The following is a 26,550-nucleotide window of genomic DNA, read 5'->3' on the forward strand; positions in this document are numbered from 1 at the left end:
ATACCAACAATCTGTGTTCTTTTATAATCTATGTTCTTTCTTTTTCATTTGTGACAATTTATACTAGAAGTCAGCGTTAGTAGCTAGCTCTATTATTGATTTTCTATATTGTATCTTCTTTTTATTTCATTAAAGAAATGAAATAAATATTGAGGCTTAAGCAATATTGCTTAAGCCTCAAGAGTATTAAGAGTATCAAAAAATACAGATGAATTTTGGAAAGTGTTATAAGGTTATTATCAACTTGCATTTTTTTTTTTAACATTCCATTCTAGTCAATTTCAGAACAAATTGATACTCAAGGATTTGGTGCACTAAAATGATACAGGGTCCAATTTTGGAAAAGAAGTGTTCATCTTTTTCCTATTCCCAGCCATATCCATCTGTCCCATACCTATGCTTCAGTGCCTTTGCAAAGTGGCTGTTCTTTTAGTATTCCAAAATATTTTCTGTTTACTTTATACCTGTGCTATGTATAGGAGATTTTTTCCCCTAATATTTTCTTACTCTTTTGACCAAAGTTTTGCATTCTTGCAACCCCAAGTATCCTCTTGCTAATATGGTAAGCCTCCTTTTAAAAAAAAAAATTTAAGTTGTCAATAGATTAAGGTTTATTCATACAGTGACAGTACACACATATGAATGAATATGAATGAATTGAATACTGAATTAGACTATATTGTGTAACTTGGATAAATCTCATAACAACTCTAAGTTAAAAAAGTTACAAAAGGGGCTGGGGTTGTGGCTCAGTAGTAGAGTGTTTGCCTAGTATACATGAGGCCCTAGGTTTGATTCTCAGCACCACATACAAATAAATAAAATAAAGGTCCATAACAACTAAAAAATGTTTTAAAAAATCAACGTAAGAAATAGTATATTTTTTTAAAAATTACAAAAGAAATCAAACACTATGGTACCATATCTGTAAATTTTAAACACACAAAATAATTGTATATATTGTTTATGATATAAAGACATCCGTGGAAATTATAAACATTGTCTTCTCAAAATGGTGGTTGCCTTTGAAGATGGAGGGAAAAGGGATGCGGAATGGGACTCTAACTGTTTCTGTAGTGTTTTGTTATCAGGGGAAAATATCTGAACAAGTATGTGGTAAAATTTTAATATCTGTTAAATCTTGGTATTGGATATATGCCTGTCAAATTTTTTCCTGTAATTTCTCGGAAATATTTCACAATTACTCTTGTCTCTTCACTAGTTCACTTTGCATTTGTTTTGTAAAAATTTGGATAGCTTATTATAAAGCCCTTTTGATGAACTGTAATTAAAGAAAAGAGCCTCTTAAAGAAGGTTTAAAAATCATCACAAATCTTACTTCTTGAAATAATAATTGTCATTAGATAGCTGTTGTTACAGACTTGTGTAATAGGATAAATGGATGGAAGGGTAGGGAGTTAATAATTAAGGAAAGAAGAAGAAGGAAAGAAGGGGGAAAGAAAGAAATTATGGAAGAAAAAAGTCTAGAATATAATTTCCATGAAGGCAGGATTTTCTCTTTTGTTCAGTGCTGTATCTCAGCACCTAGAACTGTTTTTGGCATGTAGTAGGTGCCCAGTAATGAATGAAGATAGTATTCATATAAAAATAAGATCACAATAGTCAAGCTTTCTAAAAATAAAAAAGTATTTACTTGAATTAACAAAAGAAAAATTAATTTATATTGAAGAAATTGTATAATCTCAATGTTTATAGTAGGAGACATTATTTGTTAAAGGTCAAAAATATTGTGAAAAACATTAAGAAGCTGTAGTCTTTGTGTTTTTAAAATTATGTTTCAGATATAAAATGTGTCAGTTAAGCTGGGCTCAGTGGCACACACCTATAATCCCAGCAGCTCAGGAGGCTGAGGTAGGAGGATCACAAGTTCAAAGCCAGCCTCTGCAAAAGTGAGGTGCTAATCAACTCAGTGAGACCCTGTCTCTAAATAAAATACAAAAATAGGGTTGGGGACGTAACTCAGTGGTCAAGTGTCCCTGAGTTCAATCCCCCATACCAAAAAAAAAAAAAAAAAAAAAGTGTCAGTATTTTGCTCTGAAGGATAAGGAAATTAGTACTTTCACAATTTCTTCCACCCACCCTTATCTTAGATATGTTGTTATTTTTACACTTACAAGGTAGAATATTCATGCTTTGTTTAGTTTCACATAATCTTTTAGTGTATTTTTGCATATTTTAATGGAATTACAGGTACTTACTATTTTCCTGTTCTTTTTTAAAAAATATATATATTTTAGTTGTTGATAGACCTTTATTTTACTTATTTTTATGTGGCGCTGAGGATTGAACCCAATGCCTCATGTATGCAAGGCAAGTGCTTTACCACTGAGCTACAGCCCCAGCCCTTCCTGTTCTTTTTGTTTATTTTGTTTTCTGTTCTTATATTCTTTGATTTATTCCTGTTGTCTCTTGTCAATTTTGCCCCCCAGAAAGAGCTCATGGATGTTTTCTCTTGACTTCTTTCATGTTTAAAATGTTTGCTTTGTGCCTGAATATTTTGTATGGGAGTGACATTTTATAAATTGATACCATTTTTAATGGTTGTGAGGTTTTCCAATGTGTGACTCAACTATACTTAACATACTTTAACATACCTCCTGATTTTGGAAATTTGGGTTGTTTGTAATGTCATGCTGCTGAAACTGGATCTTCTGCTGTTACTTTGCAGTAGGCAGGACCGGACCGGTTTGTTACAGTTCTTTTAGCTCCACCGCTGGCAGTGCCTGATAGTGTTTGGCGGCAGCTAAAGACCACCAGTGATTCCCCTTGGCTTCTTGTCTCTTGAGATCCAAGAGTGAGCTCACAGACAAGGGAGGGTGAGTGCAAAGGAGTAAGATTTATTCAGACGGGAAGAAAAGAAACACAGCTCTTACTAGTGAGAGGATTGCCACCTAAGTCTACTAATCTAGGGGCTTATATGGCTGTTGGATAGGGGCATTGACCAATATTTATGCTAACTAGGTATCAAAAATGCTAAGCCTATTGGTTGGACACTCTTGGAGTGTTGCCTAACTTTTATGATAATTAGGTGTCTGGAAGGTGACTTGTTCATTGGTCACCTGAGACTTGCCTTTTACTTTTAGCCTTTGAGTTTGAAATTATCTGCAGCTTCCACTCAAGTCTGTGCCCACCCCATTGTTGGACTGTTTGGAATGTGTCTACAAAACAGTCCTTTCTATGGAGCAATCTGCACTTTCCATCGACTTGGAGACGCCTTTTGGGGGGCTTGGGGTATTGCCCTCTCTGGCTATATCTTATTTTCTGATCATCCCACCTATTCACTGCTATAGTTGTGGTAGAGCTAAAATTATTAATGTGGAATTATTAATGTGGAAGTGGTCAAACCCTTATCCCTTTACTGACTGCTAAAAAATATATATTCTGTAAAACCAATCAATTTAATGTTTTTTTGTGGGTGCTTCTTTTTTTTTTTTTTTGTTCTGGGGATGGAACTCAGGGGTGCTTAACCACTGAGCCAAAACCCAGCTCTTTTTTATTTTTTGTTTTGAGACAGGGTCTTGTGTAGGTCCTCACTAACTTTTGAGGCTGGCTTTAATCTTGTGATCCTCCTGCCTTAGCCTCCCAAGCCTCTATAAGCCCAATTTCTTTCTTTGAAAAGAAGATTTTTTTTTCTTGTTGAGAGATAGGTTATATCTTCACAGTTAAGTTCTTTTTTTTTTTTTTTTTTTTGTAATTTTTTTTAGTTCTTGGTAGAACTTTATTTTATTTGTTTATATGTGGTGCTGAGAATTGAACCTAGTGCCTCACACATGCCAGGCAAGTGCACTACTGCTGAGCCCCAGCCCCAGCCACACACACAGTTAAGTTCTGAAAATAAGACGATGGTTGGGCCTAATAATAAACTCATTCTGACTGAGATAGGAAGAAGGGTTTATTAAAGATGAATAAGATTTAAGAGCATACTAGAACTTAAAACAGTCACATGCTATGAAGGGAGTAATCAGGAAAGGGGATTATATTTTAAAAAATATTTTTAATACATGTTCACATGGTTAAAAATTTAACTAAGTACAAAAAAAAGTTCTTCTAACCTCTCTTCACCAGCTCACCAGCTACTCAGTTTCTCCTCAAAGAACCAGAAACTAAAGTAATAATTTCCAAGGATCACTTTAGAAATGTTTTATGCATTTATAAGGAAATATATATATATATATATATATATATATTTTTTTTTATATATATACTTTTTTTTTTTTTTGGTTATTCAGATGGTAGCATACTTTCTTATGCAACTGTTTACTTGGAGTGGAGATAACCTCTGGTGAAGCTTATTTTTACAGCTTCTTGGTAACATTTAGAGGTCTGGGATGGTTGTTGCTGTACAGTTCAAACTTAGGGTAAGTACATAAGTGACCTAAGTTTTAGTGTATTAAAGGGCATTACAAAGGGTATGGGAGCCAGGCATGGTGATGCACACCTGAAATCCCAGCAGCTCAGGAGGCTGAAGCAGGAGAATTGCAAGTTCAAAGCCAGCCTCAGAAACTTAGTGAAGCCCTAAGCAACTTAGTAAGACCATGTCTCAAAATAAAAAATAAATATAAAAAGGGCTGGGGATGTGGCTCAGTGGTTGAGTGCTCCTGGGTTTAACCCGTGGTACCAAAACAAACAGACAAAGGGCATGGAGTCTCAGACACCCCAGTAAGCTATGTTCCAGGCTTTTTAGACTGGAGTTGATTAACAGATTGGTGTTGTGGCAGAAAAATAACACTTGGACTCAGTTGGTCCTGTTCAGTACACTTAATTGACTTTTTTTGATAAGAAAACCATTTCTGTATTTGATATCTTTGTAGGCCAGCCTTTGTTGATTCTGAGTTATAGGTAACTGTCTGTTGTACTCATTGTCTAGATCAAGCACAGTTTGTTGTATGGCTATAAAAATGGGAGCCAGAGGCTGAGGATTGGTGGTCTCAGGGAGTGTACTTCCTGGGGCCTCTGGGTATATAATTCCTGTGGCCTTTGGGTGTGTACCCTCTGTGGCTTCCCCGTCCCTACTTCCTATAGCCTCAAGCTATTCTCCTTAACATAGGAAATATAATATTAGATTCACTTGTAACTATAAGCCCTAATAAGTGTGGAAGATTTGAAGCAAATGCAGAACAGAGAACAGATTATGGTAGGATCTTCATTAGCTTTTAAAGGTAGAGAGGACATAAAGCAAAAATTCATTATGCGTACTCAGATGGCCTAAGGCATGTTTGGAAACCTGGCTCTCTTTCATCATTCTGTCGGTCTTGCTCTTTCAGGTTGCATGGGACCAAATAATCCTTATATTAGTGCATATTTATTCTAAGGATCTACTTGGAAAATAAGCAATACAAAGAGTAATTATTTCTTATATGGATGATAAAAAGTGAAAAACTCAATGTAGTGATACTCAAGTTCTTATACACTGAAATGACACTTGCCATGAAGGGAATATAGGTGTTCTAGTGTTTCAAGTCACTGGTAACTCCACATCAACTGTAGTTGCTTAACATGCTGATGACTCTACTCTGCCTCTTTTCCCTGTCTCCCAAATTCTTCTACTTTGCTACTGACTGATTTATACTCCACTGTGTCTCTTAGCCCTTTGTTTCTGCTTCCTCAGGGCTTCTGATGCCTTATGATTCTGCTTACTGACTTCTTTCTCCATGTGTTATTCCTCCTTCATCTCCCTTCCATCTGTATCTCTCTCTGTATGTCCTGCTTTAAAATTCCCAAGAAGGAAGTAAGAAAAGTCTGTTGTAATCATTTGTTAATCTTCAGTAGAGAGTACCTCTGTTGAGCAGAACTCTTGTGATAGACAGCTTCATAGGTCCTTCTTGTTGAGAGATGACATATTTTGGTTAAGTAACACCTAACCCTACCCTAGGGAGCCAGATCTAACTGTATAGAACATAACAATCTATACATCAAAAAACTATTAGAAAGGTACTGTGGATTTGGCAGGGACCATAGTGCCTATTTGACACATACTTTCAAATCCTGCTACGGTAGCCTATGCCTAATACTATGCCATTTCAACACAGTTTCTAAGCCAGCAGTTGGAACTTTGGCAAACTTATTGGTTTTTTATAACCCCCTCCCTGGCAGTGCTAATGACTTATGTCATGGTGCTTGTTGTGTAGAGACTGGGTGGTCTGTAGGTCTATAGGTACACTGTAATTCCCAGACTTCCTTCCAGATAGAGGGGGATTGGAGATCATGGTTGAGCTAGACCATATAACTGAGTTTTTGCCAGTGGAATGTGGGTAGAGGTGTGATGTGTGCCACTTCTAGGCCTGTTACATGGAAACCTCCCATGTGCGATCCTTCAGACTTTTCCCCTTAGAGCTTGATACATACAGCAGAGTGACTCTAGAAACCTTATGCTGAAAACAGTGGAACCACAAGATGAAAGGAGCTCATCCTCTGATGATTTATTTGGAGGAAAGCCACCCACTGATCAAGAAAATCCATTTTGGATTTAATATAAGCCACTTCTATGACTCTTGTGTTAAGCCACTGGAGGCTGGAGTTTGTTATAGCAGTGATCATAATCCTCACATAATTGCATTCTTGAATTTGCTCTACAGGCACCCAAGGAACATGTTGGTGAACTCTGGCTGAAGTTAGTCAATGGAGGGCCCTTTCAGAGAGTTGCCATCACTGTTTTACTATTCCTGTCAAGCATGGATGGATGAAGAATGTCTTCTGTAGGCTTTATACAGAAATCACAAGCTATGGCTATTAGATACATTTGTACAAAGTGGCATAAGAAAGTCCAGGAGTTTAAAAAAATTTCCCCCATATTTATGAAAGAGGAGGGGAGAAGGAATTTAGAGATTAGTATCTATACCACCTTGTACACTAAGCACCCATCTTCACTATAGTCAACTGTAGCAATAGAATTCAGTGTTCTATATGCTCTAAATAGAGAGGGTGACAGAAACTTCATCTATTTCATCTATATATAGCAAGGCAAGAAATTCTAAATCTGTTCTTTGCCTGGGGGAAGGTGAGAAAGACAGGACTTGTGTGGATGCTATTCAAGTGGCTGTGAAGGGAGAAGATTAGGTACTGTAGTAGTGTCTCAAGTAGCATGGGAAATCCTTATTTTTGTCTTTGAAAGAATTAGAAACATGGTATAGAGGTGCCACTGTATAATGCAGTAATGAAACCAGTCCAGAAGCCAGGCTTCAAGTGCTATAATTCAAGTAAGCTTTTGGTTAATATAAAGGCACGGATGCAATCCTGGCTAGCTCCTAGCCCATAGCAGTCTTCTGTTTTGTTTTTCTTTTTGGTGGTGCTGGATATTGAACCTTAGGGCATTGTACATGCTAGTCAAGTGTTCTACCACAGAGCTACATCCCCAGCACTCATTTTCTGAGAAATCTATTCTTTCTAAAAAATACTGAGTGCATTTTGTAGTAGTTTCCAGTCTTCCACTGAGAGCTCATTTTAGGCTGTCTGTCCTTTGCTCACCCCATTCCAAGAGTTCTTATGTTTTTAAGCTTATGTTTTTGTCTCTCCAGACTTACAAACTTACTGAAGATAAATTGTATTTAATATTTGGGTTCTTTGTCTATATACAGTGCCCACAATATTAACTTAGGATAGGTAACTAGTTTTGTGAAGTTATTAGGAAATGAATGTGTAAAGGTGAACCAAAGGCCATTTGGTGAATAATATTGTTTGCTTTGCCTAATGTTCCTGGATTTTAGTATATAAACAGTACAAATCCATAAATGAAGACAAGTGGTAAGATGATTTGGATTTTTATGGGGAAAAAAACAAAAACAAACCTGGCTGTAGGATGAGAGACTTGTTGGCATGTGATCGAGGGCAATGGGTGCACATTAGACTCACCTGGGCAGCTTTTAACACAAACTACCCATCCCTGCCCTACCGTTGCCAACATAACAAGCTGAGCAAAGGACTTGAATATGAACTTGAGGGACAAACTAAAGTAATATGAGGGCTGCCAATAGCTGGTATAATCTACTCAAAGGAATTTAATTTTAGAGGTTAGAGGAAAAGTTAGATAACTTTGTCTGTAAGATGGCCTTACAGAGCTGCTCCATAGCCCAGATAAGTCCAGAACTGCTTGCAAAAGAGCAATCTAGAGGGCTAGGTTTGTAGCTCAGTGATATAGTACTTGCCTAGTATGCACAAGGTCCTGGGTTTCATTCTGTGTACTGGAAGGGTGAGTAAGGAAGGCACAGAACTGGCACACACAGCTCTACAACCTGATAGGATCTAATGACTTTCCCAAATCCACAACCTAAAACCAGACAATGGATGTCTGCACAGGTGTAGGCATGGATAGCACAAGTGCCTGAGCCACACCTTCACACTTCCCTTTTAATCACTAAGTGTTCCTTGACACACATCCTGGTATGTGTATTCTTCTGAGTTATCCTCTCCTTGAGACAGTGAACACATTTACTCTAGCCACTTAGGTTGAGCAATGAGTATAAAGAGTTGTGGATAGAAATGACTCCATTATTATTTCAAAATATCTCATCCACAAATGTCTTCCATATTAATAAAACAACAAGATAACAAAAAACTTCTACCCACCCACTAAAGCTCACAGCTAAATGCCCTTTCATTGTCTTTCTCATCATGACTAAGCATCTCAAAAAGGAGTTTGTTCTTACTGACAACCTTCAGCCTGTTCCTTTTTGAACATGCAATTTGTGACTTGACCTCTATTTTCCTGTCCAAGCTTATTTTTTTTTTTGAGGTTGTTCCTTATCTTATTTTCTGTGATATTTCTTTTTGTTTTCATCCAACATCTCTGATTCCTCCTTTTCAGGGACAATTATTTCTCTGTTTGGCCTGTTAAGTTTGCTAGGTCAAACCTCTCTCACTCTCTCTCTCTCTTTTTAATATTTATTTTTTAGTTTTCGGCGGACACAACATCTTTATTTTATTTTTATGTGGTGCTGAGGATGGAACCCAGTGCCACCCGCATGCCAGGCGAGCGCGCTACCGCTTGAGCCACATCCCCAGCCCTCTTTCTTTCTTTTAATTTTATACCCTGTTCTGGGATATCTCTCTTATCTATACCCAAATCTGGACCTCAATGCAGAAAATGTTTTTAAAAGTCTATTAAATAAACAACTCCTAGGTCAAAGTTGAAATCTTGGGACAATTAAATTGAAACCTTCTAGAAAATAACAATATTGGAAATAAGGTTTGAAAATGGAAATGACATCAGAATCTATGAGATACAACCAAATTAAGATTCATTTAATACCTATGAAAGCATAAAGAAATAAACAAAAATTAATAGACTATCCAACTCAAAATGCTAGGGGAAAAGGATAAATTGAAAGAAAGCAGAAGAGAGAAATTAGTGAAGATAAGTATGGGATTAATGGGGCTGGAAAACAGGCAAATGGTAGACACTCCTAAATAAAATGAAAAGTTGGTTTTGTTTTGTTGCTGGAGATTGAACCCAGGGCCTTGCCCCATGCCAAGCATATGTTCTACTCCTGAGCTATACCCCAGCCCTATATGGATGTGTGTGTGTGTGTACAAATATGTATTTATATAGTTTTGTTTTTTGGAGAAAGCACAAGTGGCTTGCAGAAATAATCATCAAAACAGGAAAATTTAAAACGTAAGGCAAGTTGTTTGTGCAATTCTGTGTAGGCAAATTGAAAAATCTAGTTGAAATAGGCAACTTTCTAGTAAAATATAATTTGACAAAACTGATTCCTAGTCAGTGTACATGGAATGGAAGATTTAATATTGTTAAGATGGCAGTACTCCCCCAAATAGATGAACAGATTCAATGAAGAACCTGTGAAAATCCCAGATGCCAGCTGGGTGCTGTGGCACATGTCTATAATCCCAGTGGTTAGAGAGGCTAAGGCAGGAGGATTGCAAGTTCAAAGTCAGCCTTAGTGAGACCCCATCAAAATAAAATATAAAAAGGGCTGGGGTTGTGGTTTAGTGGTTAAGTGTCCCTGGGGTTCAATTCCTAGTATCAAAAACAAACAAACAAACAAACAATAACAAAAGCAACCCAGATTATTGTTATTATTATTATTTTTTTTAGTGCTGGAGATAGAATCCAGGAATTTGTTGATGCTAGACATATTTTCCACTCTTGAACTATCCCTTGGATCCCTTCCTCTTTTTTTTTTTTTTCCAATCCAGAAACTGATAAACTGACTCTAAAATTCATATTGAATTGCAAGAATCTTGGAATAGCCAAAACAAACTTGAAAAAAAGAGAGCAAAGTTGGACTCATTCCCAATTTCAAAATTTACTTCGGAGTTACATTAATCGAGGCTGTGTGAAACTTGCATAATGATATAAAGCTAGACTTGTAGATCAATGGAGAAGAATTGGGAGTCTAGAAATAGACTCTTCATGTTTATGTTCAATTGATGTTCCACTAAGGTGGTCACACAATTCAATAAAATTGAAAAGAATAGTTTTTTCAACAAATTGTGCTGGGATGCTGGTTATCCACATGCAAGTGAGTGAAGTTGGAGACCTATCACATTCCATGTATCAAAATTAATTCAAAATAGATAAAAGAACAACATAGGGAGCTAAAACTATAGGATTCTTAGAAGAAAACATGTGAAAATCTTTGTGACTTTGGATTAGGCAGTGGTTCCTTATATATAAACCTGAAAACACAAGCAAACCAAGGGCAGTGGGGAGATAAATTGGATTTCACCAAAATTAAAAGCTTTTGTGTTTCAAAGGACATTATCAAGAAAGTAAAAAGACTAGCCACAGAGTTGAAGAAAATATCTGCAAATCATGTGCCTGATAAGGGTTCAGTATTCAAAGTATATAAGAATTTTTCCAACTCAACAAATGAAAAAAATAACCCAGTTAAAAAGTGGGCAAAAAGAATAGACATGCCTCTAAAGAAGATATTTAATGGCTGAAAAGCACATGAAAACACACTTAAAATCATTAGTCATTAGGGAAATGCAAATCAAAACCACAATAGATACTACTTCAGATTCACTAGCTTATTATTTATTTATTTTTATTTTTATTATTTCTTTTAAATATATTTTTTAGTTGTTGATGGACCTTTATTTTATTGATTTATTTAAATGTGGCGCTGAGAATTGAACCCAGTGCCTCACACATGATAGTCAAGGACTCTACCACTGAGCCACAACCCCAGCCCTTATTATTTCTTTCTTAACTTTTTTTTTTTTTTGGTTTTGATACTAGGGATTGAACTCAGGGGCACTTGACCACTGAGCCACATCTCCAGCCCTACTTTGTATTTTTTAGTATTTATTTAGTTGTAGATGAACTCACAGTATCTATTTATTTTTATGTGGTGCGAAGGATCTAACCCGGTGCCTCACACATGTGAGGCAAGCACTTTACCACTGAGCTATAGCCCCAGCCCTGCCTACTTTGTATTTTATTTAGAGACAGGGTCTCACTGAGTTGCTTAGTGCCTCGCAAGTTGCTGAGGCTGACTCTGAACTCTCGATCCTCCTCCCTCAGCCTCCTGAGCTGCTGGGATTACAGGCATGCACCACTGCGCCCAGCTATTTCTTCCTTCTTTCCTTTCCTCCCCTTCCCCTTCCCCTTCCCCTTCCCCTCCCCTCCCCCTTCCCCTCCCCTCCCCTCCCCCTCCCCCTTCCCCTCCCCTCCCCTCCCCTTCCCTTCCCTTCTTCAATCAGTGTGATTGAAACCAGGCCATTACACATACTAGGTAATGCTCTGCTATTTGAGGATATTAACTGGTAATACTCTCCAGTTCCAATGATGATTATAATTTAAAAAGTGAAAAACAACAAATGTTGTTGAGGATGTGGAGAAATTCGACCTCTCATACTTTTGTTAAGAATATAAAATAATGCAGCCACTTTAGAAAAAAGTTTGGTAGTTCTTCATATAATTGAACGAAGAGTTATCATTATGATCTAGCATTTTCATTCTTAAGTGTATAACCAAGAGAAATTAAAAAATATATTTAAAAACCTCTTGTACAGGGCTGGAGTTGTGGCTCAGTGGAAGAGCACTTGCCTAGCATGTGTGAGGTACTGGGTTTGATCCTCAGCCCCGCATAAAAATAAGCAAATAAAATAAAGGTATTGTTTCCATCTACAATTTAAAAATTTTAAAAACACCTTGTACATGAATGCTCATAGCAGCATTAGTTGTAATAGCCAAAAAAGTGAAGCAAATCAAATGTCAGCTAATTGGTAAACAAAATGTTATATTCATATAATGGAATATTATTCAGCCACAAAAGGAAGTTCTGATAAATGCTACAATATGGATGATCTTAAAAACATTATGTAAAGTGAACGAAGCTAGACATAAAATACCACATGCTTTATGAGGACATTTATATTAAATATCCAGAATAGGCATATCTATGGAGACAGAAAATAGATTGGTGGTAAAGGGAGAGAGAAATGGGAAGTGATTACTAACAGGTATGAGACTTCTTTATGGGATGATAAATGTGTTCTAGAATTAGATAGTGGTGATTGTTATGTAACCTTATGGATATGCAAAAACCCCACTAAATTAAGCACTTAAAATTAAGTTGACAAAAAAGCAAAATATACTAATCTCAGTAAAAATAGAACATGTAGACACATTAAATTTCCTAAAATCAATAGGCAAATTTTCAAAGAGCTCTCTCACCAAAAATCTTAAATCTAGACTGTTTCATAGGAGAATTCTATTAAATTTAAAAGATATTTAATACTAACGGTACTTAATCTCTTTCAGAAAAAAAGAAAACTTCTAAATTATTTTTGTTAAGTGAGAGTATAATGTTGATAATCAATAAAGATTGCATAAAAACCTCTATAGAACAATTTTAACTATTAATACTTATATAAAAATTGTAGATAAAATATTAGAACAAAATCCAGTAGCACATTAAGCAAACTGGAGTTTATTCCAGGAAAAATAGTTTTATGTTTGAAAATTTGTTCATATAAATTATATTAATAGATGTGACAAAAAAATCACAGGATCATCTTTATACAGTCTTATAAAGCCTCTTTTTATGCTAAGAGACTTGACAGAATTCAACACACATTCATAATTTTATTTTTTAATTTTTAAATTAGAACCCTTTATTGAGAATAAGGCAAACAATGAGTTGAATAATAAGAGTCCAAGGAGGCTGAGGAAACCAAAATGAAGAGCAGAGAGTCAAAGACATTTTAAATTATTGTTGATCACATTCACAATTTTAAAGATTCAATCAAGTAGAGACTGAGGAAATTTACTTCCTTAGCATCAAATATGTATGTCAGTCTGAAATCCAGTTTCTTGCTTAATAAGGAGGCATAAGCAGCATTTCTGTTAAAATTAAGAATAAGATAAGGATATCTACATTTGCCATTGTTATTTAGTATTAAGAAGAGGCATTAACCAACACAATAAGACAAGTGATAACATAGACATAGATATTGGATATGAAATGGTAAAAGTTAGAAAAGGTAGAAGAAAGAACAACTATCTGTATTATCAGATGTATGATTATATATTTAGAAAACTCAAGAGAGTCAATGGAAGAACTCCTTCACAGAAAAAGAAAATTTAGTAAAGTAGTAGATAATAAAATTAATATACAGAAATGAGATGCCTTCGGTTATGCAAAGAGTTCCCAATTAGATGATGTAATAGAAGATAAGACCCATTTATAACAGCAACAAAAAAGCTAAAGTTTATAGGCAAAAATGTAAAAAAAATATATAAATGCTATTTTAGGAAGCTCTGAAACATTAAAAATAGACTTGAACAAACGGAAAGAAACCATATTTTTTTTTTTAGATAAGAAGACTTGAATAATAAAGATGTCAGGTACTCCTAAATTAACTTATAAACTTAACACAAATTCAATTAAAATACCAATGTATCTTTTCTGGAACTTGAATTTTAATGTTCATATGAAAAAGCATATAGGCAAGAATAGCCAAGAAAACTGATAAAGAGGAGCAAGAGGATGAGTTTAGCTTCATTTGATAGTAAAACATATAAATCCTCTATGGTTAAAAGAGTGTGGCGTTAACAGATCAGTGAAATAGAATTAAAAATCAGAAATAGCCTCAAATTTATATGGAAAGTTATTATAGGATATAGGTGGCATCACCAGGAAGTGGGGAAAGGATAGATTTAACTGGATAGTTATTTGGAAAAATACAAAATTGGATCTGAACTTCAAGTTGCATGCCAAGATTAAGTTTTATGTGCATTAGATATCTAGATGTAAAACAACATCTTAAAAGTGTTAAAAAATATATGAGTGAATTCTTTTATAAAATTTGAGTAGGGAACATGTGTATTGGTTTCAAAATCCAAAAAGAAAAACATCGTTAAAATCAGCCATGTAAAAAAATTTCAAACCCTGTCCCCAAAACTGCTTTAAAAAAAAAAAAAATCAAGAGATAAATGACAACTTGAGAAAAATCTTAAATTGCTAGTGGTCCGTATTCCTAAATATATAAAAGTGGCAACTCTTTTTAAAATATCAGGTTATCCAGACATCTCCATTACTGGATCACAGAGAAAAAAGTTAGTATACCTTTATGTTGGTTCATTTGTTTGGTACTGAGGATTGAACTCAGCCTCACACATGCTAGCAAATGCTCTCCCACTCAACTACATTCCCAGCCCTAAAATGCCATTTATTTATTTATTTATTAAAATATTTTTTCCTTTAGTTGTAGTTGGACACAATATCTTTGTTTCCTTCATCTGCTTTTATGTAGTGCTGAGGATTGAACCCACACACATGCTAGCTAGGCATGTGCTCTACCACTGAGCCACAACCTCAGCTCAATGCCATTGTAAAATTCATTTTTTTCAGTGCTTTTAAACACATTTTATTTTGAAATAATTTTAGAGTTACAGAAATTCAAAATATTGTACTTAGAGTCCTTGTATATACTTTACCCAGCTTTCCCTGAGTACAATTATCAAAACCAAGAAGTTAGCATTGGGTTGATATCATGAACTGGACTATAGGTCTTGTTGGACTTTCACTTTTTAAACTAATATATCTTCTCTTCCGGGATCCAATGCAAATTCCTGTGTTACATTTAGTTATTTCTTTTATTCTCCAAACTGAAAGTTTCTCATTCTTTTTGTCCTTCATGACTTGATATTTTTGAAAAGTCTTCCTCAGTTATTTTTTAGTGTGTCCCTTGATATCTCATTATTAGATTGAGATAATGTATTTTGGGGAAGAATACCACAAGAGAGTGTTTGTACCCTTCTCAGGAAGTACTGTGAAGAGCATATATAATATTGGTATGTCTTAATACTGATTTTAACTTTGATCATTTGGTGAGGTAGTGTCTGTGTGAAGTTCCTCCACTAAGTATTTTTTGGTACCAGAGATTGAACCCAGGGTGCTTAACCACCAAGCCACATCCCCAATCCTTTTTTATATTTTATTAAAAACAGGGTCTCATTGAGTTGCTCAGGGCCTCACTAAGTTGCTGAGGCTGACTTTGAACTAGCCATCCTCCTGCCTCTCAGGCTCTCAATTCGCTGGGATTACAGGCGTGTACCACCGTGCCTGGCCTCCACTATAAGTTTTTAATTTATGAAATTACTGAAATTTCTTGGGGGAGATAACTTTGAGACTAGATACAAATAACTATCCTGTTTGCCCACAAGTTCATTTTCTGTTGGTCCATCTTGTCTGTGACAAGTACTACTGTTGTGTTGTCAAATGGTGTTTCAAGTATTATTTTTTTTTTTTAATTTTTTATTGTTGGCTGTTCAAAACATTACATAGTTCTTGATATATCATATTTCACAATTTGATTCAAGTGGGTTATGAGCTCCCATTTTTACCCCATATACAGATTGCAGAATATTGCCATACTAGTGTCTGTTGTATTCTGCTGCCTTTCAAGTATTATTTTCAAAAGGAAACTTTAAGACAGTGGAGTTGTTTTGTTTTGTTTGGACAGTGTTGAATTTGGGATTATTGAGGCCTTTTGCCACATATGTGGTTTAGCCAATTAATTCAGTAAGCATTGATTAAACCCTTGTTATGACCAAAGCATCTCTGAAACATGCAAAAAGCATAGTGGTCTAGACTGTTTGAATCTCTTTCTGTGCTGCTATTTTAACCTCACACTAACCACCATGATTTGATCTAAGAAAATGATATTGCAAAAAAACGCTGAGGGACAGAATCTTAAGAGTGAGAGGACAGAGACCAATACTGATTTTCTCTACACTTGCTATGTTACTAGTGGGGTAAGTCAAACAACTTCTCTAAGGAAACAACTAGTTTCCTTATTGTTCAAAATAGGGAGTATAATATAGATTGATGTGAGAATTGAATGAAGTTATATGAAAGTGCTTTTCAGTTGAAAGGTATTATTCCATCTGTAAAATATTTAACAATGTCATTTGTTATTCAATAAATATTATTTTTACATTGAAAATATGTTTTATTTATTTATTTATTTTTGTGTCAGGGCTTGAACTCAGGGGCACTTGACCATTGAGTCACATCCCCAGCCCTATTTTGTATTTTATTTGGAGACAGGGTCTCACTGAGTTGCTTAGTACCTCGCTTTTGCTGAGGCTGAATTTGAACTTGTGATCCTCTTGCCTCAGCCTCCTAAGTCACTGGGATTATAGGCATACTCCACTGTTCCTGACTCCTGTTTTTATTTTTAAATGACAGAGTAATTGTACATATTTATGGGGTACAGTGTAACATTTCGGTACATGTATACAGCATGTAATGATAAGATCTGGGTAATTGGTACATCCAACCCCTCTGAAATTTACCATTTATTTAAAATGATAAACATTCAAAATCCTCTCTGCTAGTTTTTTGAATTATTCTGTCGTTGTCAACCATAGTTATCCTACTGTGCTATAGAACATTAGAAGTTATTCCTTCTATCCAACTGCACCCCTTTTTTACCAGTTCCTCTCTCCACCCCCTACTCTTTCACACCCTTCCAATGTGGTAAGCACTATTCTCTCCTATAAATGTTTTTTGAGTTCCTATTATGTGTGAGCTCCTTCTTAAGTGTAGGAATACTGCATTGATAGATACAGAAAAGGCCTCTATCTATGCTCATGGAACTTAATGTTTTAGAGAAAAGAGATGGGTACTATTCAAGTAAACAAGTACTAAGTAAATATAATTTCAGATAGTAATAAGTGTTATAAAATAAAACAGGATGAGGTAATAAAAATATTTTATATTATAAAGATAAAATAGGAGGGTACATTAGAGAATAAGGGATGGTTAGGCAGATGGAATAGGTTAGGTGTTCTCATCAGGGAAGCTTCTCTGGAGGTAACTTTTGAGTTAAGATCTTTAATATTAGAAGGAACCAGGGGATGTAGCTCAGTGGCCTTGGGCTTGATCCCCAGTAACCCTACTCCCACCCAAAAGCGGATTGATTTGAATGACTGGGGGTGTAGCTCGGTTATGTGAAGAATTGAGGGAGAGTTAATATAAAAATCCCATGAAGGGGAAGCAGTTTAGAATGTTAGAGAAAAGCAAAGAGGGGAGTGTAGTCGCCATGTAGTTAGTAATATAATACCAAATTAAAAATGTTGACAGGGCCATATGTAGAGCCTTATAGATCAAGGAAAGGAGTTTAGATCAGTGAGATGATCAGCCATTGGAGAGTTTTAAGTAGGGGAGTTACATGCTGTGATGCTTATTTTAGAAAATTGTTTTGGTTGCTGTGAGGAGAATGAATTGAGGTAGTTGTTTACTGCAGAAACAGAATAACATTGTGAGGGTTATTGGCAGTGGTCTAGGCAATAGACCTATCTCAAAATAAAAAATAAAAATAAAGGGTTGGGGATGTAGCCCAGTAGTAGAGTGCACCTGAGTTCAATCTCCAGTATTGTAGAATACTAATGATTGTACATATTTATGGGGTACAGTGTGATAACTTGGTAGATGTATTATTGATCAAATCAGAATGATTAACATTTCCATCTTATTAACCATTTATCTTTTCTTTGTGCTTGGAGGCTTCAAACTCTTTTCTTCTAGATCTTCATAAAATATATAACAGGTTGTTACAAACAATAGTCACCCTACTGTGTTGTAAAACATTAGAACTTATTCCTCTTATGAAACTGTATTTGGTACCTGATAACCAATTTTCCTCTATCGCCCTTCCCTTCCTTCTCTTCCCATCCTTTAGCAATTACTATTATAACTCTCTTCTTCTGTAAGATATACATATATCTATATCTATCTATCTATCTATATCTATCTATCTATCTATCTATCTATATATATATCATCTCCATATAAACGTCTCCATTTCTTTTCTTTCTTTCTTTCTTTTTGGCCTGGCTTATTTCATTTAACATAATGTCCTTCAGTTTCATCCGTTTTGCTGCAAATGACAGGATTTTATCCTTTTGTATCACTAAATAACACTCCATTGTGCACATTTTCTTTTATCCATTCATCTGCTATTGGAGACAACTCAGTTGATTCCACATGTTGGCTATTGTAAATAGTGCTGCAATAAACATGGGTGTGCAGGTATCTCTTTTATATGCTGATTTCACTTCCCTTTGAATATATTCCCACAAGTGGGATAGTTGGATCACATAGTAGTTCTATTTTTAGTTTTTAAAGGAACTACTGTTCTCTGTAATGGTTGTACTAATTTACATTCCCATCACTAGCATATAAAAGACCCCTGTCCCCCAGTCTTCAGCATTTGCTATTTTTGCTTTTTTGATAGAAGTCATTCTGTCTGGAGTGAATTGGTGTATCTCATTGTTGTTTTGATTTGCATTTCCTAATGAGTAGTGTGATAGTGAACATTTTTTCATATACTTGTAGGACATTCGTGTATCTTGTTTTTAGAAATGTCCGTCAGATCATTTAACCATTTTAAAAACCATTTTTTCCTTATTGTTGAGTTCATCATATTTTCTAGCTGTTAATCCCTAGTAAGATATATAAAGTTGGCAGATATTTTCTCCTAGCCTGATGGTTTTCTCTTCACTCTGTTGGTTTTTTTCTTTCACTGTGCAGAAACTTTTTAGTTTGATGTAATTTGTTTGTCTGTTACTGCTTTTGTTGGCTGTGCTTTTGGGGTCTTGTTTTTTTTAAAAATTCATTGCCTATATTGCTGTCTTGAAGTGTTTGCCCTTGGGATATATATATATATATATATATATTGTAGTCATAGATAGACACCATGCCTTTATTTTATTTGCTTGTTTTTTGTGTGGTGCAAATGGATCAAACTCAGTGCCTCACACATGCTAGGCAAATGCTCTGCCACTGAACTACAGCCCCAGCCCCTGGTGTGTTTTGAAGTCTTGATTCCCAGGACCTCAGAATGTAACTTTAATTGGAGATAAAGTCTTTAAGAGGCAATTAAGTTTAAAATGATGCTGTTAAGGTAGATCCCAATCCAATCTGACTGGTTCTTTATATATAAGAAGAGGGAGTTTGGATACATAGACACTAAGGATGGTGATGTGCAGAGGAATGATCATGTGAGGACACAGAGAAAGCAGTGCCCTCTCAAGTTAAGCAGAGAGGCCTTCAAAAAAAAAAAAAAACCAAAGCTGCTGACACCTTGATTTCAGACTTCCAGTCATCAGAATTATGAGAAAACAAATTGCTTTTGTTTAAACCATTCAGTGTGTGTGATTTTGTTATGGCAGTCCAAGCAAACAAATACAGTTATGAAAATAATGGTGATGGTGGTGATTTCTTCATAGCATATGTTACTGCCTAAAGTTAGCTCATATTTATTTATGTTCATGCTTTTTCCCACCTAATTGTAAGTTTCATGGTTAGAGCAAGGACCTTGTCTTTTTCTTTCTTTCTTTCTTTTTTTTTAAAAAATATTTTTAGTTACAGATGGACAGAATACCTTTATTTTATTTATTTATATGTGGTTCTGAGATTGAACCCAGAGTTTCACACATGCTAGGCAAGCACTCTACCACTCTACCACAATCCCAGCCCAGTTTGGGACCTTATCTTTCTAGTGTATCATGGTAATCATAATGTGTAGGGAAGTGCCTGAGCCATAGTAGGTGTAAAAGTAGTTATGCCATTAAATTATTTATTGTTTTACTCTGCAATTCCTAGTATTTTACTTTTTTTTTTTATGATGCATGGGAGTTCCTGAGTTCTGTGTTTGAGGACTGTGGACTATAGCACATAGGCGTATATAAGAAATAGCATTGCAGTAAGTTAGAAACAAAAGACTTTGGGGAAATACACACACACACACACACATATTTATTTTTTAATGATCTTCACTTGATTTGAGGTTCCTTGGAAAAAAAGACCTTTTATGAATAGAATAGTTCTGCTGAATAGATTTTGCCATTATTTTAGCTTCATTTCATTATTTGGTTTCAAAATAAGGTTGATCTATGAAAAATGCTTTAAAGAAAATAAGTGCAAGGTCTTTTTGTTGTTGTTGTCCTCTACTGTAAATACTACTCATCATATAGTGTAGAGCTCCGTAAATATTTGTTAAATGAATGAAAATCATTTTCAAATTCTGCTTTGTTCCTGGAAATTGAATTGTTTAAATATTCTTTCATACTTAGCATGATATATCAGCTAGTTCATAGAAATAAAATGTTTTGCCTATTCTTTTGCCCCTTAGGATTGCATCAGATGTCCTGAATCAGGTCTTTGCTTCCGGATGTTTTTGACCTTAGACCGCCCTTAACTGAACACTCACAGCCTAGCTTCATGGCACTGGCTCCACCTTGTGTCAAGAACGTGATACTACTATACCCTTGAATGCCTGTAAAAAAAAACAGCTTTCACTAGGTCAAACATTTTAAGTGATCCAAATGCTGTATTTTAGGTGATCCAGATTAAGTGATGATGCCACTTCTGGGCCATTAATGTGACTCATTTGTTTTGAAATAATTTTACTTTTATGTTTACTACTCTCTGTGTGGTGCAAGTGCATAAACATATACTTAATTATAAAGGCTTTTGGTGTTAATTTGTACCTCTTATCAGTTTATGGCATCTCCATACTTAGCCAAAGACAAATAGTACCCATCTGCATATTTAAAAACCTTTGAAAAAAATAAAAATCTTTGTATGAGACAGTCATTTTCTCCATAAACCCTATCAAAATCGACATGTTGGTAATTTATTTAAAATCCTATAAAATTGATTTAAAAAGGAGGAAGATAATATTTTAAAGCCCCCCCCCCCGCCAAAAAAAAGAGTTGTATTTAATTTCTGTTTTGTATCTATGGTAGAATATTAACTTGTATAGAGGCGGGGGTGTAGGGGAGAGTGTCAGGAGTGTGCTGGAGGCAAATCATGCTGACTTGTACCAATCATAAGAACTGAGTGCTAAATTTTCAGGAATTCTCCAAGCCATTGTTAAAAATTAGTTTATATTTTTCAAGTTATAAAAACTTAATTAAAATGTATTAAAAACAAGGGTGCTCACTTTGGTAGCACTTATACTAAAATTGGAATAACATGGAGATTAGCATGTCCCCTATACAGTGATTACACACTAACTCATGAAGTGCCCCGTATTTTTTTCAGGTTATTCTGGATAAAATGTAAAATAAATGTTTTTGTTAAGAATGAAAAAACCCAAAGTTTATAAAAACTCAAAATTTACCATTTCCCAATTACCTTACTACAGTTTACTCTTATTTATGCAGTTGAGGTCATGTATGTCTGGTGTATGCTTGGTGAACATACTTTACAGTGGAATGCTACTTACGCATTTCTCCCAGATGCCACCTTGAGTGACTTTCAAGTTGATGGTCAATAGCTTGGAACTGGGTATGGTGGGCATATTTACATGGTTCAAATCAACACTGTTCAAATCAATGCCACAAGTCAGGACTGTTTTCTTGTGAGGAGCCAGTCAATGACCAGCAGGCTACTGCCTGCAGATGAGTTTATTTATACCATTTCTCTCTACTTTCTTCCAAAAGCCTGACAAAAAAGAAGGAATTATTAAACTTGAAAAAAAAATTTAACTTTATTTTATTACACTGGCTTCACTTTTTAAAGAAGTTGTTTTAAAAGATTACATTAGGAATTTTTAAATACTTTAATAATAATAAAATCATTTAAAAAGCTTATTTTAAAATAATTTGCAATAAATTCACTCGATTCAAAATCTCATTAAGTAAAATAGATAAATCAACTACAATATTATATATGACTATGAATTGCTTTTTTATTTTTGCTTCACTTTTTTTTTGGTACCAGGAACTGAACTCAGTGGCACTTAACCAGTGAGCCACATCCCCAGCCTTTTTATGTATGTTTATTTTTAGAGACAGGGTCTCACTGACTTGCTTAGGGGCCTTGCTAAGTCGCTGAAGCTGGCTTTGAACTTGTAATCCTCCTGCCTCAGCCTTCCCAGCTGCTGGGATTTCAGGCATGCGCCACTGAACCCGGCTTTTGCTTTGTTTTCTAGTTATTCTCAATTATCTTTTTTTTTCCCTTCTTATGAACTTTTTTCTTTTTCTTTTTCTCTTTCTTTCTTTTGCTGGAGATTGAACCCAGGGTCTTGTGCATACTAGGCAGGCTTTCTGCCACTGGCTATACATACCCTTAGCCCCTGAACTTCTTTCTTTACTTTCATCATTAAGCATTGACATTTCTTGTCCCTGTCTCCTGAAACTATATTTTTATCTCTTTCAACATTTTCCCTTCCAGTTTTCTCTCTTTGCAAACCTCTAACTCTTTTTCATAACTAGTGGCCTGGACTTCTTCTGGCTGCTGTTCTTTATTGCCTTTCTCTTTTTTCCTTAGCTCACCTCTGGGAGTCTTACTATTCCTAAGGCTGAGCTGTGAACCCTAATTCCCTCTACAGTGGCCAGCATCCCAGCTCACCCAGATACCATTTGGAGTATCATCTGGAGTTTTTCAGGGCCTACCTGGTCCCTTAGGCTGCTTTTCCATGTTCTTGGCACCAGAATTATGATGTAAGAGTGGCTCAGAGGATCATTCGTTCTTCCTTGCCTCTAGCCTTATATTTCAGTTCATGGGAGAACAAACAAGGGAAGCTCTGAGTCATCTTTGCTTCTGCTATAATTGCCCTTTACTCTCATCTCAAGGACTCAGGAACTTAGGAGTTCCATTGCTGGGGATGGAATCCAGAGCCTTGAAAACACCAAGCAGATACTCTACCAATGAACTTCACCCTAGCTCTTTGGAGGATTCTTGAAATAAATTCATTTCACTTTATTGTATCTGAAGAAACAGATGTTCAAGAATAAGGGACTTCTTAGTGTTTAAACATTACCTCCTTGCCCCTACTTCATTTGCCCTTATATTTTTTTCTTCTCAGTCTCCCTCTACCCTGCTTTTACTGAGTGGTGTAATCAACTGGTTGCCCCTAAAGGTACTTGCCTGGTGAGCTGCCTTCTAGGCTAGAGGTCAGTCTGACCGGTTCAGCTAGGAACTGCTGCTCATCCTCAGAAAGCTTGGCATTTCTGCTTCTGATGACTTGAACCCCATGTTCCATAAAAGCCAAACATAAAACCAGCTCTTATCATATAGCATCAGGTAACAGTTCACATTACTGCCTCTATCAGTGGCTCCTTCTTTTCTATGCACTTTTATCTCCAAGGCATGGTAGACTAGTATCCAGCCTGATCTCAACTTTTACTTCATTATAAGTATTTTAGATACTTTAGAGATGGGCCTGGTAGGAGGAAGTTAGGTCACTGGAGGCATGTCCTAGAAGGGATATTGGGGTCCTGGCTCATTATTTTTATTTTTTTGCTTCTTAGCCACCATGATGTGAACAGACCTCCTCCACAGTTTGCTCCTGGTTGGCCTTTTGGTTTCGGGCTATAGACTGAAACCTCTGAAACTCTGAGTCAAAATAAACCTTTCCTATTTTTAAATTGATTAACTTGGATATTTTATTACAGTTACAGAAAGCTGAGACAAACACAAACAAACATAAACCCTATGGCTTATAAGAAAATGTTCTTGGTCTTGGAAGATCTACACTAGAATATTTCAGGAAACTGTTATAATGTCTACAATTTACTCTCCCAACAGTCCAGCAAAATGATGGTAATAATGATAATAAAATGTATAAGTGGTGAATCTAGGTGAAAGCATGCAGTTCAATATGCCATTCTTACAATTTATTAGATTGAAATTTTTGAAATAGAAATCTTTTTTCTAAAAAACCAAAAATATTCACATTTTATTCTCAGCAATCCAAACCAAAGTGATAAATGATAACAAACATCTTAATGTAAACTATAACATAATTTGTTCTTTTGTGTTATACAAACTGTATCACTTTGGCTTATTAAAGATGTCTTAATCCTAATTCAATTATTAATTTCAACATTTAATATGTAATTAAAACATGAATTGTGGGGCTGGTGTTGTGGCTCAGCAGTAGAGTGCTTGTCTAGCACATGCAAAGTCACTGGGTTCAAACCTTAGCACCACATAAAACTAAATAAATAAATGTCCAACTATAACTAAAAAACAAACAAACAAACAAAAAACCATTAATTGCAACATTTTTACTGTGTACTTCAGAATTGAAAATCAAAAACTTGGCAACACTGGAATGTTCTAGTGTAGTTCTTCCAAGATCAAGAACATTTTCTTATAAGCCAGGTTTATGTTTATGTGTGTTTGTCTCAGCTTTCTGTAACTGTAATAAAATATCCAAGTTAATCAATTTAAAAATAGGAAAGGTTTATTTTGACTCAAGAGTTTCAGAGGTTTCAGTCTATAGCCCGAAACCAAAAGGCCAACCAAGAGCAAACCGTGGAGGAGGCCTATTCACATCATGGTGGCTAAGAAGCAAAAAAATAAAAATAACGAGCCAGGACCCCAATATCCCTTCTAGGACATGCCCCCAGTGACCTGACTTCCTCCTACTAGGCCCCATCTCTTAAGCTTCCACTACCTAATATGTTGACCAGGATTTCAACACATGGGTCTTTGGGGACCACTTATCCAAATTATAGCAATGTTCTTTAAAATAATGTTGGAATCAGAGCACTTGGAGAGAGTCTTAAGAGGTCATTTGGTTCATTCTCTGGCTTCTTGTAGGTAAATTCTTACATAGTACAAAACTAGTATTTTTCAGGATTAATAAACCCAGATTCTTATGGGGGCCAGTCTAGAAATGTATGAATCAGAAAGAATACAGGATAGTATTTACAACATGTGTGTATGTTCCAAACAAACAGGCTGGGATTGTAGCTGGGTAGTAGAGCACGTGATTACCATTCATAAGGCCCTGGGTTCAATCCCCAATACCAAGAAACAAAAACAAAATCATAAACGAACCCTATGTTAAGAAAAACATCATCTGAGGGCCAAATTTGTCCTTCAGGTCATCAGTTTGTGGCCCTTGGATCTATCTTCAAAGCTCCTATGGTGTGGTATCTCCAGATGTCTCTTTGGAACCACCTTGTTATAGTCATTATCGTCAAGAAGTTTTGCTTTAGTTGAATTTGTACACCTAATGTGTGAAATCCTAGCTACTTGGGAGGCTGAGGCAGTAGGATCACAAGTTTGAGGCCAGTCTCAGTAACTTAGTATGACCCTATCTCAAAATAAAAAGGGCTGGATAGCTGGGTGTGGTGGCACATGCCTGTAATCCTATTGATTTTTGGAGGCTGAGGGACGATTGAGACTTCAAAGCCAGCCTCAGGAACAGTGAGGCACTAAAGCAACTCAGTGAAACCCTGTCTCTAAATAAAAATAGTGCTGGAGTTGTGGCTCAGTGGTCAAGAGCCCCTGAGTTCAATCCCTGGTCCTCGCCCCCAAAATAAAAAAGTCGGGACTAGAATGTAGCTCCCTGGTAGAGCACTGAGGGTTCAATCCCTAGTACCCCTTCCCCCTACAAGGTTCTTTTAAGTCGAATTAAATACTTTATTGAGCTTTTTAAAATTGAACGTTTGAGAGATAGCAGTTGCATGGTGAATCTCACAGATTGTAGGCTGTGTGTGTTTGAATTCCATTTCCACTGTTTCCTAGTGATCTTGGAAGAATTGCTTGACCTCTCTGTGGTTCAGTTTTCCTCCTCTGTAAAACAATACTACCTGCTCAGGGAGCTGCTGTGAGGAGTTAGTGAATAAGAATATTTAAAGCACTTTAAAACAGAGGCTGATATACATGGTTAAACGCCGTATGATTGTATTTCACTAATACTAACCTGACAGCCAGAAGGTATTTTTTTCTCACATCCACACAGATCATGATCCTGGCAAAAGAGATATGAGAGAGGTGTGAGAATTTTTTTTTTCTAGACTTGGAGGAAATGTCCATTCCTAACTCAGAAAGCTAATTACTCTACCTTTCTCACATGATGAAAGTTTTTGTTTGTTCTCATCCCCATTCCTCTGTTAGATTTCACAGCTTTCATCAAGATTTCCCTAGTTCTTAGGAGTTGAATATATTGACAATATATGATCCTATTCAAGTTATTGAGTGTCTTTGAGCTTAAGTTTCCACCTTTGTAAAATGAAAATAATTGTAGGACCTCCTTTACGGGGTTTTGTGTGGTTCAGTGAATTAGTACATGCACTGCGTTAGAACT

The 26,550-nt window shown here is 35.8% G+C and overlaps 1 protein-coding gene and 1 non-coding gene across 2 annotated transcripts in view; both read left to right on the forward strand.

Annotated features, from left to right (window-relative positions):
- Positions 1-26,550, forward strand: part of Efcab2 (EF-hand calcium binding domain 2) — a 145,305-nt gene that overhangs the window by 56,871 nt on the left and 61,884 nt on the right. The window lies entirely within an intron of this gene.
- LOC114087229 (U6 spliceosomal RNA) lies at positions 21,437-21,540 on the forward strand. Its single transcript, XR_003581767.1, has one exon. It is a non-coding gene; the product is annotated as a U6 spliceosomal RNA (small nuclear RNA).

Source organism: Marmota flaviventris, chromosome 12 (genome assembly GCF_047511675.1).
Source record: "Marmota flaviventris isolate mMarFla1 chromosome 12, mMarFla1.hap1, whole genome shotgun sequence".
Lineage (NCBI taxonomy): Eukaryota > Metazoa > Chordata > Mammalia > Rodentia > Sciuridae > Marmota > Marmota flaviventris.